General features: G+C 44.0%; 1 protein-coding gene and 2 long non-coding RNA genes across 5 annotated transcripts in view; 1 reads left to right on the forward strand and 2 right to left on the reverse strand.

The window, feature by feature from the left end:
- Positions 1-15,601, reverse strand: part of LOC101842565 (ubiquinol-cytochrome-c reductase complex assembly factor 1) — an 87,752-nt gene that overhangs the window by 24,003 nt on the left and 48,148 nt on the right. The gene's annotated exons all lie outside the window — the stretch shown is intronic.
- Positions 2,324-6,997, reverse strand: LOC121134446. Its single transcript, XR_005871531.1, has 3 exons — positions 5,171-6,997; positions 4,024-4,333; positions 2,324-2,988 (listed from the first exon to the last, which is right to left on the reverse strand). It is a non-coding gene; the product is annotated as an uncharacterized LOC121134446 (long non-coding RNA).
- On the forward strand, positions 11,000-12,556 carry LOC121134447. The gene is made up of 2 exons (XR_005871532.1): positions 11,000-11,145; positions 12,173-12,556. It is a non-coding gene; the product is annotated as an uncharacterized LOC121134447 (long non-coding RNA).

Below are 15,601 nucleotides of genomic sequence, written 5' to 3' on the forward strand. Positions count from 1 at the left end.
CCTTCCAGAACACCAGGGTCCAGTAGCACATGGCAGATGCACACATATTCCACCTATGTTGAGTGAAATGCTTTCGAAAAGGCTTATACACAGCCTGAGAGCTGTCATTTACCAGGGCTTGATATGTTCCCAGCAGTGAGCATTGGTTACGTCACCCAACAGTATGTGAATAGACAGAATGAAGGCAAGAAGAGGTAGAGAGTTGCCAAAGGTCGTAAGGCCACCTGAGCCACAGACATGACTAGAACCCAGATCCATCTATCTGGCTTTAGAAGTTCTGCAGCTGCAAGGTGACTGCTTGGGAAACTGGAAACTGGCCTCTGGGCTTTTCAGCACCGAGTGCCTACATGGTAGAGACAGACAGCAGGCACACACAACACACAGAGAGCTGCACTGCATTTGAGAGGAGCCTGTTGCCCAGGTCCAGTATTGCATATGCCTACATTAATGGGGACTTTCCACCAGGGGGACAGCTCCTGTGTCTTTCAAAAGGGAACAAAGTGCTCTCTGGGCAAAGAAGAGTTGAGAAGTCCTGAGTCCTTCTTGTTCTTTTGTGGGCCCTGGAAATGTAGTAAGACCAAGACAGACTTCAGCCTGGTGGCCTGCTATAAACGCAGTCCTGTAGCCTTTGCTCAGAGCCAGACTCCTGTTGGGGAAGAGCCCTTTGCTGCCATCCCTGGAGAAGGGCACAGTGCGGGGACAGTGCTACAGAACTTGCCTGATAGCTGTAAGCTCCACTTGTTTCACAAAAGCTCTAGTTTGGAAGCCAAGAAAGAAAATGTCACACTTAGAGGAAAGAGAGCAGCAGGGCACAGTCCCCAAACTAGAAGACTACTGAAAAGCATGGCTAGTCATGGGGACTGCCTGGGTTCCAATAACAGGGAGACAGACCAGGAAGGAGTTTAAAATCTTAATCTCAACCTAACAAAATAGGAACCAGCTCATACTTAACACCAGCAGCTTGTTATGTAATCTTAGGATCAGTCCACGTGGCCATGAACACACACTATGAGTCATTCGTTTGCTCTATTATTCTTACTTGTATTGTACCTACTTTGAAAAGAGGTTCAACTTAACTTAAAAGTATATATGACGGCTAAGAGGCAGAGGCTTGGAAACAGTCAGACTTGGCCTGTGACTCCAGTGGCCACGGGCACCTGCTTTGCTCTTCTTCCTTGGTTCAAATCAGCTACAAATCATGGATGGATTCAAGGCTATCCAAGCTCAGTTAGTGGGGATAAGCGAGATGACAATGACTGCAAACTACCCAGTTAACAGCTTGGCGCCTCCATTGCATACATCTAACTCAAACAAAAGCCAAAGAGGCAAGGAATAGAGTGTGCAAGAGAGAGGGACCAGCGACAGGTCCTCTGGAAACTCTGTACTTCCTAGGAGTGACAGGCAAAGGGAAGCAGGATTATTACACCTCGAGTGAATGCAAATGTGTGTGCATATTTTCACACACACACACACACACACACACACACACACACACACACACACACACACTTCTCTCCAGCAGGAAGAGGGTGAATGGCTCTCCAGAGCCCTGCTGCACTCCTGACACCACACAGCTGCTGCCTCCAGTGAAGCAGTGCAAGAGTTAAAACATTTTTGTGCCAATATTTTAAGAGTGCAGAAGGTTCCAAATTACATGTAAAATAAACAATGCCAGACTGTGAAAACTCTTGGCTGCAACGTTCTCTGATGTTAACAAGAGTTTCTTTATTACTGTAACCTTTCAGAAGTGAATAAAAATTATTTCTCTGCCCTAGTTTTGCCCTCCAGTAAAACTGAAGAGAGCAGTGACCATGGAAAGAGTTGTACAATGACCCCCCCCCCCGAAGGCTGGGGGCTGGGAAGGAGGCAGTCGAAAACAAAGCCTTCCATATATATATTTCTCTTCCAAAGTAAAAAAAAAAAATTGCACTTTTCGCCCCCTGAGAGTGTATATGCATATGTGGATGTCAGAAGACAACTTGCAGGAGTAGGTTCTCTCCTTCCATATAATGTGGGTCCCAGGGACAGAACTCAGGTTGCTAAACCTGGTGGCAAGGTATCTTTACCCACTGAACCATTTCCCTAACACAGTCATCCATATGTATTTCTAGTCAGATGTTAAACATTTAGTTTGGGCTGAGGGTCATCTTGTACAATGTCACATTGCTGACATTTGTATGTAACTAAAACACTTAGAGGCAAAATAGATCATTTGGGGAAGCCCAAACCAAGCTGATACTATGAAGACAATTAAGATCTAAGCAAGACTCCTTATTCAGAACCCGAGACTGAAGTTCTCTGAAAACAAAGAAGAGGCCGGGTGTGGTGGTGCACAGCTTTAATCCCAGCACTGGAGAGGCAGAGGTGGTAGATAGCTCTAAGTTCGAGGCTAGCTCGGTCCACACAGAGTCTAGGTCAGCTACGGCTACAGAAAGGGACCCTTTCTCAAGACAAACAACAAAAACCCAAACAAGGAAGAGGGTTTGTGTGTGGTCAGTACTCAGGACAAAATATAGTATTGTACAGACCCTTGAGTCAATAAATCTGTAAATATCAGACAAGCAAAAGGATCAAAATAGAGCTAGAGAACGAGAAGCCACTTTCACGGCCACAGGAAAGGAGGAAGGCCAGCAAATGAAGTCAAGCTTTGCCCTCTTACTCGGTAACACTCAGTCACCCAGAAAGCCACCCCAAATGTCATCTAACCTGAGCTCTCTCTTCTGGCATTCTCAGTCATTTAATTGTAATTTCTCAATATTATAATTATGTTTATGTTTGTCTTCTGCTAGACTAGGAAGTCTTAGTCATCCTCCTTGTATCTCTGGTGCTTAACATAGTAGCTGGAAGCTAGCAGGCCACAATAAAATCAAGACAGGTAAAATGTTATGCTTGATGAACTGCTATTTAAAAAACAAAAAAGCAGAACATAAGCTCTGGGACGTAACACGAGGCAAGATTTTCAGTCCTCTCAGATGCAGAAGGTTGAATCTGGAAAAGAATGTAGAGATTATCTAACTCACCTCTCAGGGAGTCAAGGAGACTTGACTTACTCAAGAGTGACTAGGCAGGCACACCCACACCACCCCTTCATTAGCCTGAAATGGTAGTATACATGTTCATTTTCTGGTAGGATGAGAAATGTGATTAAAATTGCATATTGTAGGAATGCAATTTCATTATAAACAAATGGGGGGGGTTCCAGTAATGGCTCAAAGGTTAAAAGGAACATGTGTGTACTGCTCTTGAAGAGGACCTAAGTTTGATTCCTAGCACCAATGTCAAGCAGCCCATAACCATCTGTGACTCTAGTTCCAGGAGGCCTGACACCCTCTTCTGGCTTCTTTTGGCACTGCACTCAAAACACATAGACACATAATTAAAACTAAAAGGTAATATACAAACAAACTATGGATATCATGCTAGGAATTAGAATCACTCGATATAACAATATTGGATTCCCACTAAAGCTATCAGAGGTTACCACTGGACCCAGTGAATCCCAAGAAAATAGAAACATATTCAGACAAAACCTTAGCTCAAATGTCCAAAGTGAACAGGCTATCCATAAAGAGAAAAAGCAAAGCATGCTACAACACAAATGGACCTTGAAAAGATACTCAGTAAAAAAAGTCAAATGTCAGGCCTGGCGTTGGTGGCGCACACTTTTAATCCCAGCACTCGGGAGGCAGAGGCAGGTGGATCTCTGTGAGTTTGAGGCAAGCCTGGACTACAGAGCAAGTGCCAGGATAGGCTCCAAAGCTACACAGAGAAACCCTGTCTTGAAAAAACAAATAAACAAAAAAAGAATCAAATGTCAAGGGCTGCATATTGCATTACATTCTGCTGATAATGTGCTGGGATGAAAAACTCAGAAGGGGTAAACCCAAAGAGACGGCAAGAGGGGTGGGGAAACGGAGAAAGGGAACGGCAGTTATGGATTTCTTTCTGAGGTGATGGGAACACTCTGGAATTAGACAGCGGTGCAGGTCCGCAACACTGAAGTTATGTAAAACCACTACTTACTCTTTGCATGTGTGCAGGCAAGTATGTACTGCAGTTACATGTGGCTTGCAGTGGTCAGAGGGTGACTTGTGGGAGTCAGTTCTCTTCTTCTCCCTCTCGTGCCCCTGAGATTAAACCTCACGTCATCAGCCATTTCATCAGCCCCAAAACCACATTTAAAATGGTGAATGTTGGAATTATTTATCCATTTTTTGTTTAGTGAAAAAATGGAATTCCCCCTTCTAGGAGCTAAGAAAAAAATGAGAGGAGCCAGGAGCAGTGAACCAGGATGCACGAGGGCTGTCTGCTTCAGTGCCATTCAACATGAGTTCTGGAAGTCAGGGGAAGAAGTAAATGATAGTGGTTATCTTGATGCTGACACTAGAGCTGGGGGGGGGAAGGGAGAGACAGACTCATGCTTATGACTGCAGCACTTGGGAGGCCAAGCGAGACCTTGGAGACTAAGTATGTTAAGTTTTGAGGATTCCAAACAGACTTGGATAAATTACCAAAATGGGTAACAGTTTTCCAGAAGATCCTTACGACCTCATTCCTGGAACCTGTGGCTGTTACTTTATACAGAAAATAAATAAATAAAGCTGTAGGTCTGATTAAGACATCTAAGATGAGGAAATCAGTTGAAATATCTGAAGGGCCCTAAATCCAATTCCATACATCCTTACAAGAGAGAGGCTGAGGGAGATTTGAACCAGAGAAAAGAGGAGACCAGAGGCAGACTGGAGACGCAGCCACAAGTCAAGGGATGTTGGCAGTCATCAGAGACTAGAAGGGGAAGACATACACTCTCCCCCAGAACCAACAAAGGAGCATGGATCTAGTGACATTTTGATCTCGGTCTAGAGAAATTGGTTTTTTTCTTCTATGTTCTAGAGTCTAGGAATATGAGAGAATAATTTTTTGTCATTTTAGGTCACCAAGTTTGTGATAATCAGTACCATAGCTGCTACCAGAAACAAATATACTATTCTCCCTGTCTCCAGTCTCCTCGTCAGTAACGTGAGCGCGGAGTGCTACCTTGCAGACAGACAGTTTTAAGACAGTAAAAGCCAAACAGTTCTCATAAAGTTCATGCAAAGAGAAAGCACTGAGTGAATGCCACCATAGCACACACTCTCAACCATCATGTGGTGTCAGTGTGCACCCATACCTTACTCCCCTGAGCAGGAAGAGCTCTAAGAACTGACAAGCAGACAGCCTGGCTTCCCCAGTCAGTTTCTGATTTAGACTTCTCTCTCTGGCTCTCCATTAGGTAAAAGACAGGGTTAGACCAGTGGCCAAGGTAACTTGTAGAAGTGTGAGCTTATGGTCCAGAGGGTGAGTCCATGGCGGCTGGACCAACAAGCTAAGGGCTCACATCCTGAACCACAAAGAGGTCACAGAGGGAGCAAACCTAGAATGGCAGGTGGCTTTGAAACCTCAGAGACTGCCCATAGTGACATACTTCCTCCAGCAAGGCCACACCTCCTAAACCTACCCAAACAATGCCACTAACCAATGAACAAGTATTCAGACATCTGAGCCTATAGGGGGCAGTCTCCCTCACACCACCACAGGCCCTACTCAGAGCTGACTCTTAAACTCCCAAGTGGTATGGAGGCTTCAGGTATAGGAAGAAAAATCTGAGCCTCTTTGGACCAGTTAGTTCAAGATTCTTTTTCATGTGGAAGTCTAAGATTCCCAGCGATATCTGATGATTTGCACTCAGGCAATAAAAACCTCTGCTGCACACGCTGAAATAGCCTTGGGACAAATTTACCCTAAAGAGGAAGGATTTGAAAGAGCGACCATGAGGTACATGGTATAGACTGGTTTTTAACTTTTCAAATATGCAGAACAAGAAGTCTGAAACGCAGTAGGAACAGGAAGACATGGCCCCCTTCTCCAGCAAGCTGGCCCCGTTTTAATTTATCTTAATCCCACCTTTCTGCTTCTCCACCAAACCCCTCCCCATCATGCCCTCCTCTAGAAACACATCTAGGTGTCTCTTGAATTCACTGACTGGCTTTGCCAGGAGCAGCACAATACCGCCTTTGTTAGTCTCCTGGCCCAGCCTCTCAAGCTGGTGTTCAGTCTCCCTGTTCTGCTGCTCTAAAAACAACTGAGGAGTTTCTAAAAAACAATTGTAAGCTCAACTGAGGCAAATTCACAAGATGTAAAGACATCCAACTCTAAATGCTGGGAAAGGACAGAGTCACATCATCACTGGCATCATCTGCACCTGTTTTTTCTCCCCTTAGTCTCTATTAGTTCTGAGTAAGAAACCTCTGCCTTACTGGGTTAGAAATCCCAAATGAAAAGGGACCTTAGGCTTGAGTCTTTCTAAGAAGCAGGTATTTCCAGATTCAAGGAAAGTCATCCCCTTGGTCCCTAGTAAGGAGCCGATGAGGAAGAGGAGTTTGGGGGCTGGTGTCAGGGGATACTGGAAATAGGAATGTCACAGCTATAGTCCTCACGCTTCCGTGTGCTAGCTGGACGATCTGATGCAAGCCACTCAAAACTGCTGAGCCTCAATTTCCTTACCAAGAAATGGGAAGGGACTGGTCCAGACAGTCTAAGAGTGTGAGGCCCATTTTCCCTATAAAGTAGATTCAAACTACAGCCACAGAACCCAGGAGGCAGAGTGGGCAGAGAATAATGAACCTTTTGTTGGTAATGCTGGTGGTAGGGAGAAGAGCCACAGAAAACAAAGTCAGGTATGACCGGAGACGACTGTTAACCCGATGATAATGCTACAATCAAGCACCTACGCTCACCCAACAAGAATGAGCACTGGTGACAAGAGGCACACTGCTGCATAGAACACCAGGGACACGAGAGTCCTTAGCCCACCTACTGTGGTTACTTGTACAGATCATCTATGGCACACCACACAATGTTCCAGCTCACAAATCTGTACAGGGGGTGCTAGGGAGATGGCTTAGCAGGTTAAGACCACTGGCTACTCTTGCCGAGGTCCTGGGTTCAATTCCCAGCACTCACATGGAAGCTCACAGTCATCTGCAACTCCAAGTCCAGGGGATCTGATGTCCTCTTCTGGCCTCTTCAGGCACCAAGCAAACCAAGTAAAAAAATATATAAAATAAAAAATTTAACCCTAATTTTTTAAAGATCTGTACAGGGGCCAGGAGATGACTCAGTAAAATGCTTGCCATTCAAATCAAAGGACCTGAGTTCAGATCCCCAGCAACTACATTTACCATTTACTTTTTTTTTCTTTTGTTAAATCATTTGATAAGCTGCAGGCATAAAAAAAAAAACTCTAGGGACTCTAGGAGGAGGAGGGGGAAATGATATAATTTTATTTTAATTTTTAAAAAATTGCAAATAGAATAAACATTTTAATATTTTTAAAACATATAAACATTTCAATGTTTTATTAAAAAATACAGCACTCAGAAAGCAGAGGCAGGAGGATCTCTGTGAGTTTGTGGCTAGCCTGGTCTACATAGCAACTTCCAGGACAGCCAGGGCTACACGGTGAGACCGTCTCAAAACAAACAAACAAACAAAACAAAAACCAAGAAAGATAAAAGAACACAATTGCTTATATACCTACAAAAGGTTCTATACACACTGCCAAGATGTTTAATTTTGTACCCTATGTGATAACAGCACTCAGAGGTTTCTAGCATGAAAGGGACATGATCAGATGCAGGGCTTAGGAAGAAGGCCTCTGGCAGTCAGTCAGTCGGAGGACTGCCTGGAATGAGAATAGCTGGAGAATTCCTTCAGAAGTGACTTGCAATAAAGCAGATGATGTCTGAAGTGAAGCAATGGATCAGTGAGAGTAAGAGCTGGAGATATCTGAAGCATGCAACCGACAAGCCAATTAGACACAGAGGATGGGGCAGCAACTGACGATGACTAAGAATTCAGCTTAGGAGGCGCAATGAAGGTGGTGACATCAGATTTGAGACAGGAAGGATGCTTTCATGGAGCTATTTGTCCTCTGACTCCCAAGAGTGAGACTTATTTGGAAGAAGTATTGGCAGCTCCTGAAAGGTGAGCTGGAAAATGACTCTGGCTGGCTGTATCCGTTGCTAGCACGTCCACCATGCACTCACCTCTAACATGTGATGACTACAGAACAGGGACAACAAATGAAACCAGGCAAAAGAACAAGAAGGGCCAGAGGGAAGACCTGTTCCCTTGAAAGGAGAGTTAAGCGAGAGCCTATAGAATGAGAAGCACTAAAGGAGGGGTGTTTGTGGAGTGTGAGCACCTGAGTAGCCAAGCATCTCCCCCATGTGTGTGTGGGTGCGTGTGTCTATCATGGCCTCCATGTGGAAGATAGTTCTCTCCTTCGACTTTGTGGGTCAAATTGTCTGGCTTGACACCAAGTATCTTCACTTGCTGAGCCATCTTCTCACTGGTCTCCAGCAAGGGCTTTGAAAAAAAGGAATAAAGTCACTGCTCATATAAATCCTATGAGGTAGGGAGATCCAGCTAAATAAATGTAATTGAAAGAAAAGGGGGGGGACTGTTTCAGTAAATTGAAAACAATAAAGGGATCAAATTCATTATTTTTATCCACTTGGTGAAGAACTATTTGCTGAAATGTCTATTAATATGCAGAGTTCCCTTCCTTCCTTCCTTCTTTCCTTCCTTCCTTCCTTCCTTCCTTCCTTCCTTCCTTCCTTCCTTCCTTCCTTCCTTCCTTCCTTCCTTTCACTTTTGTTTCTCAAGACAGGGTTTCTCTGTATAGTCCTGGCTGTACTAAAATGCATTATGTAGACCAAGCTGGCCTCATACTCTGAGAGTTACATGCCTCTACCTCCCGAGTGCTGGGATTAAAGGTTGTGCTGCCACCACCTGGTTTGGAGCTCCATTTCTGATGATTTAGACATACTAAGGCCTCAGGAACCCACAATTTAACTGAATTTAAAATGGCACTAGAGATACATGACCAAGTGCATAGAAAAGCTTATCAATGCTCTTTCCAGGACTCCTGGGAAAACGAAGAGGGTCCAGGCAGAGCCTGGTGTGCAAACTCCCCCAGAGGCTGAGGCAGGAGGATCAAATAGCAAGGTCTACCTGGGCTACAGAAGAAGTTCAAGGCCAACCTGGGCGACCTAGCAAGACCCTGTTCTAAAAATAAAAAGTAAAAAGAAAGGCTGGAGACCTAGATACACTCAGCATGCTCAAGACACTAGATTGGATCCCCAAGATTGAGGGGTGGGGAAAAGGTGCCAAACTGGTTGGCAAACTGCCTGAGTATCTCCTTGAATGGTCCCCTGCTGGCTTTTAAGGACTGGAGGTTGGACCTCATGTGGACAGAGTGCCTCCTTGGGTATATCCTCTGTGGACTCAGTTCAAATTCATGAGCCGACCCCCAATGAAAAAAACTATTTTGCCTTCTAAGAATTTAACTTTGGGGCTAGGGTGTGCCTGCTCTTCCAAAGGACCTGAGTTCAGTACCCAGCATCCTATCAGGCAGCTCACAACCACCCCGATACCGCAGCTTTGGGGGATCTGAAGCTGTGGACAGGTCTGGCCTCTGTGAACACACCAGGCACCCCCCAACACACACACAAACTTTTAAAATCTAAAAATTGATCTTTCTCCTAATATCTACTCTAATATCTGAGTATGCAGCTCCCATAGCTCAGGTCATTTGAAAACCTTCATTAGCTCCTGATGTCTAAGAAAAACACATATTCTTGTTTTCATGGCCTCCAGTTCAGTGTTCCTTATTCACACCCACATCACTCACGTCTATGTTTAAAATAAATGCCTTTAACACAGTTCCTTCAAAACCTTTGACGCCGACTTTTAGTCCTGACCTTGAGATTTTGAAGCACAACACAGGAAAATATGAGTTTAAGATTTTTTTTTCTTTTTAAGTGATAGGGATTATACTTTATGTGTGCTAGGCAAGCATTCTTCCACCGAGTAACATCCCTAGCCTTCTCTGGAAATCTTTGTGGGGGAGGGAGATTTTCAGAAAATCTAAGCCTTGTTAATATCCAAATTCCACTTTTGAAACATAAAATGGCCAGGCGGTGGTGGCGCACGCCTTTAATCCCAGCACTCGGGAGGCAGAGGCAGGTGGATCTCTGTGAGTTTGAGGCCAGGCTGGACCAACAGCCTCCAAAACAATACAGAGAAACCCTGTCTCGTAAAACCAAAATAATAATAATAATAATAAATGAAACATAAAATGCCCTATTTTAAGCTAGGGCTTAAAAAAAAGTCAATCAATTCCAGTGGAAAATAGAAACAGAAAAACTGACAGCAGGAGACAGGTAAGATGGCTCAGCAGTAAGAGCACTTGCTGCCAAGCCCCACAGCCTGATCAGTTTCCCAGGACCTACATAGTAGGAGGGTGAGTTCTGCAAGTTGTTCTCTGACCTGTGGAGTGTGCATACCTGTACACATATGCATGGGTACTCACGAAAATAAATGAAATTTTAAAAACTACAGTAAATCGTTTTTCTCTCCCCAAAACTAACACAGCTGATAAATATCCTCAGAATAAAAAAAAAAAAAAGCACCTTCATGCCCCATTTTCCCCAATACCTATCTCCCAGGCTTTCATTCTTCAGACATTTACTATTCTGCCAACAGGCAGAATTATAAGCACTCTGGAGACTACAAAGAGGGATACATATGGCCCTGACCCTCAGAAATTCATCTAGAAGATGGTCAGTATGCATGGACAACCATGACATAGGAGAAAAAGAATAGAAGTCCAAAGAAGGCTACATAAATTACTACGGTACTTGCAGCAAGGGAGAAGTAGATTGGTCCCATTCTGGGGATGAAGCATGAGGACAATTTAAGTGTATACACCAAATGAAGAAAAGACACAAGACAGGAGCACCAAGGCATTCGGCTTGGCTGGAGGGAAGGGCATGTGAAGCAAGAATGGAATGCGAATCTAAGTGCTCTGTAAATGCCAGGCCCATGTGCTTAAGGTTCGAGAAGCACTGTAGGAAATGAGTTTGGAGCCGCTGCCACAGAATGCAGAGTGTGACCGGAGAGGATTTTGCAATGCAAAACACGGGGTCTGAGAAGCAAAGCAGCAGCATCCAGCAGCTGTGACACAAAGAGCAGAGGACAGGAGGGTCGTCTTACTCTGGAACCACTGGCAAGAAGTCATCTATCTGAAATCTCACTGAGGTAACCTGAGTGTAGGAACCGCTGATGAGAATAAATTAATTCCTTAACTACAGTCTATCCCCACCCCTGCCCACCTTGGCTTGGAAAGCTTGAACCTGCTCATTGTAAGTTGTAAGGTGGAGATGTCTGGCAGAGCAGAACTGACAGGAAGTCATTTCACCAGCCTAAGGTTACCATTAACACTCTGAGCCACTGCCTTGAGCTAATTCTTGTTTGTTTTCGAAGTTTGGTTGAAATGTCACAAATGGAAAATTTAAGTAAAGCACCCAGTTAGCCCCAAGCCTGGACACACCTGGTGCAAACCCAGCAAAAGAAACTTACTTCATTAGAAGGAGAGGCAGAGTGAAATTTACATCTGAAAGCTGCCTGCAGCCGGAGAAAGTACTGAGGCCAAAGGGCTGTCTGTTTTTACAGCTGTGTCAAGTCCAGGTTCTCACTCCTACCAACACTCAGGAGTGCGGCAAGGGCCCAAGGAAAAATGGTCTCCAGCTCTTCAGCTGCAACCCAGCTCACAAAGGTTTTTTAAGACCCAGTTAATGAAATAAAACAAGACCAGATGAGGTGATATAATGAACTTTATTTCCACAGCTAATTTATATGTTTAAATCCCAAATATTGAAATATTGGTGGTTTTTTTCTTTTAAAAAGAACACTAAATTATCGATGTGATTTTTGTAACCTCACATTTAGCAGTTGCTTTTTGTACTGGCTTCACCAATGACGCATGAATCTGAGCCATGTGCCACCACAGCTGGGCTTCTTAGAAGCTGATGAAAAGCAAAGTCTCCCCTCGTATGAGACCAGAACTCTGAATACCAAATGAATTCTTGATTGGAATCCGAGTTTCAAAGGAACCCTGATTAAAATTTCTGACTCGTCATCAGCTTGCAAGAGGTGCTTTTGGCTCTTGATCCTTGCCACACCCATCCACTCAAAGTAATGGCTTCTAAGAATTCTTTGGCATGAGAAAAACCGCAACATTGACTGGCTTTATAAGCATTATTTTTTTCTATGACTTTTCTTACAGAGGTATACCTGGAACGCCAAATAACACAGAAAGATTTGCAAATTACCACCTTCAAATCTGGAGTTTTTCAAAGTTGAAAAGAAACTCGGCAGCCATGTAGTCAGCACCTTGGACCTGCTTCTGTGTCCTGTGAGCACAGGAAGTCAAGACTTGTCCTCTGTGGGAGAACTAGGCCAGACTCTATTCATTCCACCTATTGCTTTTCAAAGTCACATGTCCCCCTGCTGCAGGCTGTACACTAACACTGAAAGCCCCTATACCCGCACACTCTCACAAAATATAGGGGGTTAGTATACAACTGCCTTTCCTACGGAAAAGTTGCCTGTTTATGCCATCAAGTTAGAAAGATGGAGTACCAAATATAATAAAAAGCAAGAACAGTAATTACCCAATTATTCTAAATTTGTATTTTTAAAGCACCATCTTCCATTTGTAGTTTTTGTAACTAAACCAGAGCTTGGGCATTTCTCTTCATGAAGGTAATTTAGGAGCCTAGGGGAATTACTAACACCTTGCTATTTTAAAGTATGGTTGTCACCTCCCACACCCCTATAATATAGGCAAAACCTGGAAACTTGTCAGAAGAGTGGACACTCGAAAGCGGATGTGACAGTGAATACCTGAAATCCCAGAACTTGGGACAAGTAAGCAAAAGGACGACCAGAGATACAAGGTCATCCATAGCTATTTGGTGAGTTCAAGGTCAGTCTGGGTTACATGAGGTCCTACAGCAGAGAGAGACAGAGGAGAGAAAATACTCTCAGGACTGAGGATATGGCTCAGCTGGTGGGTGCTGGGTTCACTCCCAGCACAACATAAAACGGGATGATGGTGCACCTCTACAATCTCAGCATCAGAAGTTTAAGGTCATCCTGGTTACATAGTGAGTTCAAGGCCTACCTGGGATACTCTGTAAAGAGACAGAGAGAAAGGAAAGAAGAAGAAAGGGAAGGAAGGGAGGGAAAGCAGATTCCCTGGCCTTTGTCAGAAACTTACTGAATCACATCTGTACTTTATCAAGGTCACCAGATGAACTGCAGGTACACTAAAAGGGAGGGACACTATGCTGCCTTATAGGATGGCACACTACCTAGGAACAATCCAAATGGACAAAATAGAGGAGAAAAAAATTAAAAAGACTCTGTAGTACTGTACAGAAAGGAAAGAATCAAGTACCATTATCTAATGTTACCTTAAAACCGAACATACTAGCATCGTGGTACACACCTTTAATCCCAGGACTTGGGAGGCAACACAGGTGTATCTCTGTAAATAAGAGGCCAGTCTGGCTACACAGTAAGTTCTAGGCCAGCCAGAGCTATCTAATGAGACCCTGTCTCAAACAAACAAACTAACAAACAGAAAACATACAGCAGAGGCTGAAGTTGACTTTGTGCTCTCATTCAGCTCATCCTATTTATCCACTTGACATTACCATGTAAGCAAATGGAATGAGACAGTTCCTGCTCTCAGGAAGCTTACGATGAAGGAGAGGAGAGATCACACACAAAGCACACGGACAAGGGAAAAGTGCCAGCTGCTGCTACATATGGGAGAGAAAGTCAGTGGGAGAGGGTGTAATTAAAAAATTCCTGTGGTCCAGAAGTCAGCAATTTCTGGATTATTAAGCTATTTAGGACAGGACAGCTGTGGCTCACTTGGTCCTACTGGTCCCACTGCCAGCAGAGTTCAGTCAACAGAGATAAGTCAAACAGGTTCAAGTAATGGAAGAGACACTAACGCAACACCTGGCAGTCCATGAAGGCTTTGGCTGGCCAGAGGATATTACTGGTCATCATTAATAGGGTGAGCTGAGATGCCAACACCCCCCTAAATCCAATGTGTGCTGCCACAGAATTGAGTAGTAAACACTTGAGGACGTAGAAAATCCAGCTGTATGAGCTGCTTTGTCTGCTGACCTCCCTCTGGACTGAAAGAAAGCCAGCAGGCATGACAGCGAGAGAAATGAAACAAGAACCAAAGAGGACAGCTATAAAGAGCCCAGTACAGGGCCAGAGAGATGGTTCAGGGCTTATGAGCACCACTTGTTCTTGAAGAGGACCAGGGTTCAGTTGCCAGCCCCACATGGTGGCTCACAACTGTATAAGTAAAGGGATTAGAGGGATCCCACACCCTCTTCTGAGCACCTTGGGCTCCTGAATCTTCAAGGCATACATACATGCACTCAGGAACACATACATAACATTAAAGAGAGAGCTCACTCATGACTTCAAGGCAGGTGGTGATGAGAATAGGTGCAATTGATGTTTCACTTTCTCAGAATGAACAGAAAAATGTCATGCTGTCCCCACAAAATGTCATGTAAATGTCTATAAAGATACTCAAAGGCAAACCCATGTCTACAGTGCTTCCTACACTACAGTTCCTTCAAAGATGTAAGAAAACCCTCAACCCAGGATCCCAAGAGGAAACCATCATGCACATGCATGGAATAAGTCTCAAAGATTGCAATTTTATACAAAGCAAAAGTACATGGGGCTGACAGACAGCAGCACAGGAGTACCTGAAAACGGACACAGTAACAAAGCACGACAGACTGAACACCCACATAGCTGGAAAGACCTCCAAAACAATGCTGAGTAAAAGAGAGTGGCAACAAAGTAATAAAGAACGAGGTGATGTGTAATAAAACATACACACATGCACACATGTATAAACCCAGTACCACACATTCTCTATAGCTAGCAATCATTTTACACACACACACACAACTGCACACATACATGCACGAACATGAATGTAAATTCTATATTCTCGCCGGGTGGTGGTGGTGGTGGTGCACGCCTTTAATCCCAGCACTCGGGAGGCAGAGGCAGGCGGATCTCTGTGAGTTCGAGGCCGGGCTGGACCGATAGCCTCCAAAACAATACAGAGAAACCCTGTCTCGTAAAAACCAAAAAAAAAAAAAAAAAAAAAAAAAAAATTCTATATTCTCTTCTCTCAGGCTAATTACTGAATTTACTAAGGTAGTTATTTTCAATGGGTAGTTTGCCAAAATCTTCTAAGTTGCTAGTGACCAGAATTTTCTTTAGTTTCTAGGACTACAAGCCCCACGCCAGAATCTTCCCAAAAGGACTAACGTAGAGAGTCAGGTATGGTAGTGTATGCCCAACACTTAGGAAGTGGAGGCCGGAGAATCAGGAATTCAAAGCCACCCTTGGCTGTATAGCAAGTCCATGGCCAGCATACATAAGTCAATGTCTCAAAAAAACAAAACCCATCAATCAAAGAACTTAAAAGGAGAACTAATTTAAACATTGAATAATGTCAAAGGCAGTGTCCTTAGACCAGACATTTTGTTCCCCATTCTATCCTCCCTACCACCATTTCATATCTACTTCCGTATACAAGATGTCCTCATACCAACAAACCACAATCATGTGAACAAACCCATAAAGTATCCCTGGT

This window comes from Mesocricetus auratus, unplaced genomic scaffold, assembly GCF_017639785.1.
Source record: "Mesocricetus auratus isolate SY011 unplaced genomic scaffold, BCM_Maur_2.0 Super-Scaffold_100028, whole genome shotgun sequence".
NCBI lineage: Eukaryota > Metazoa > Chordata > Mammalia > Rodentia > Cricetidae > Mesocricetus > Mesocricetus auratus.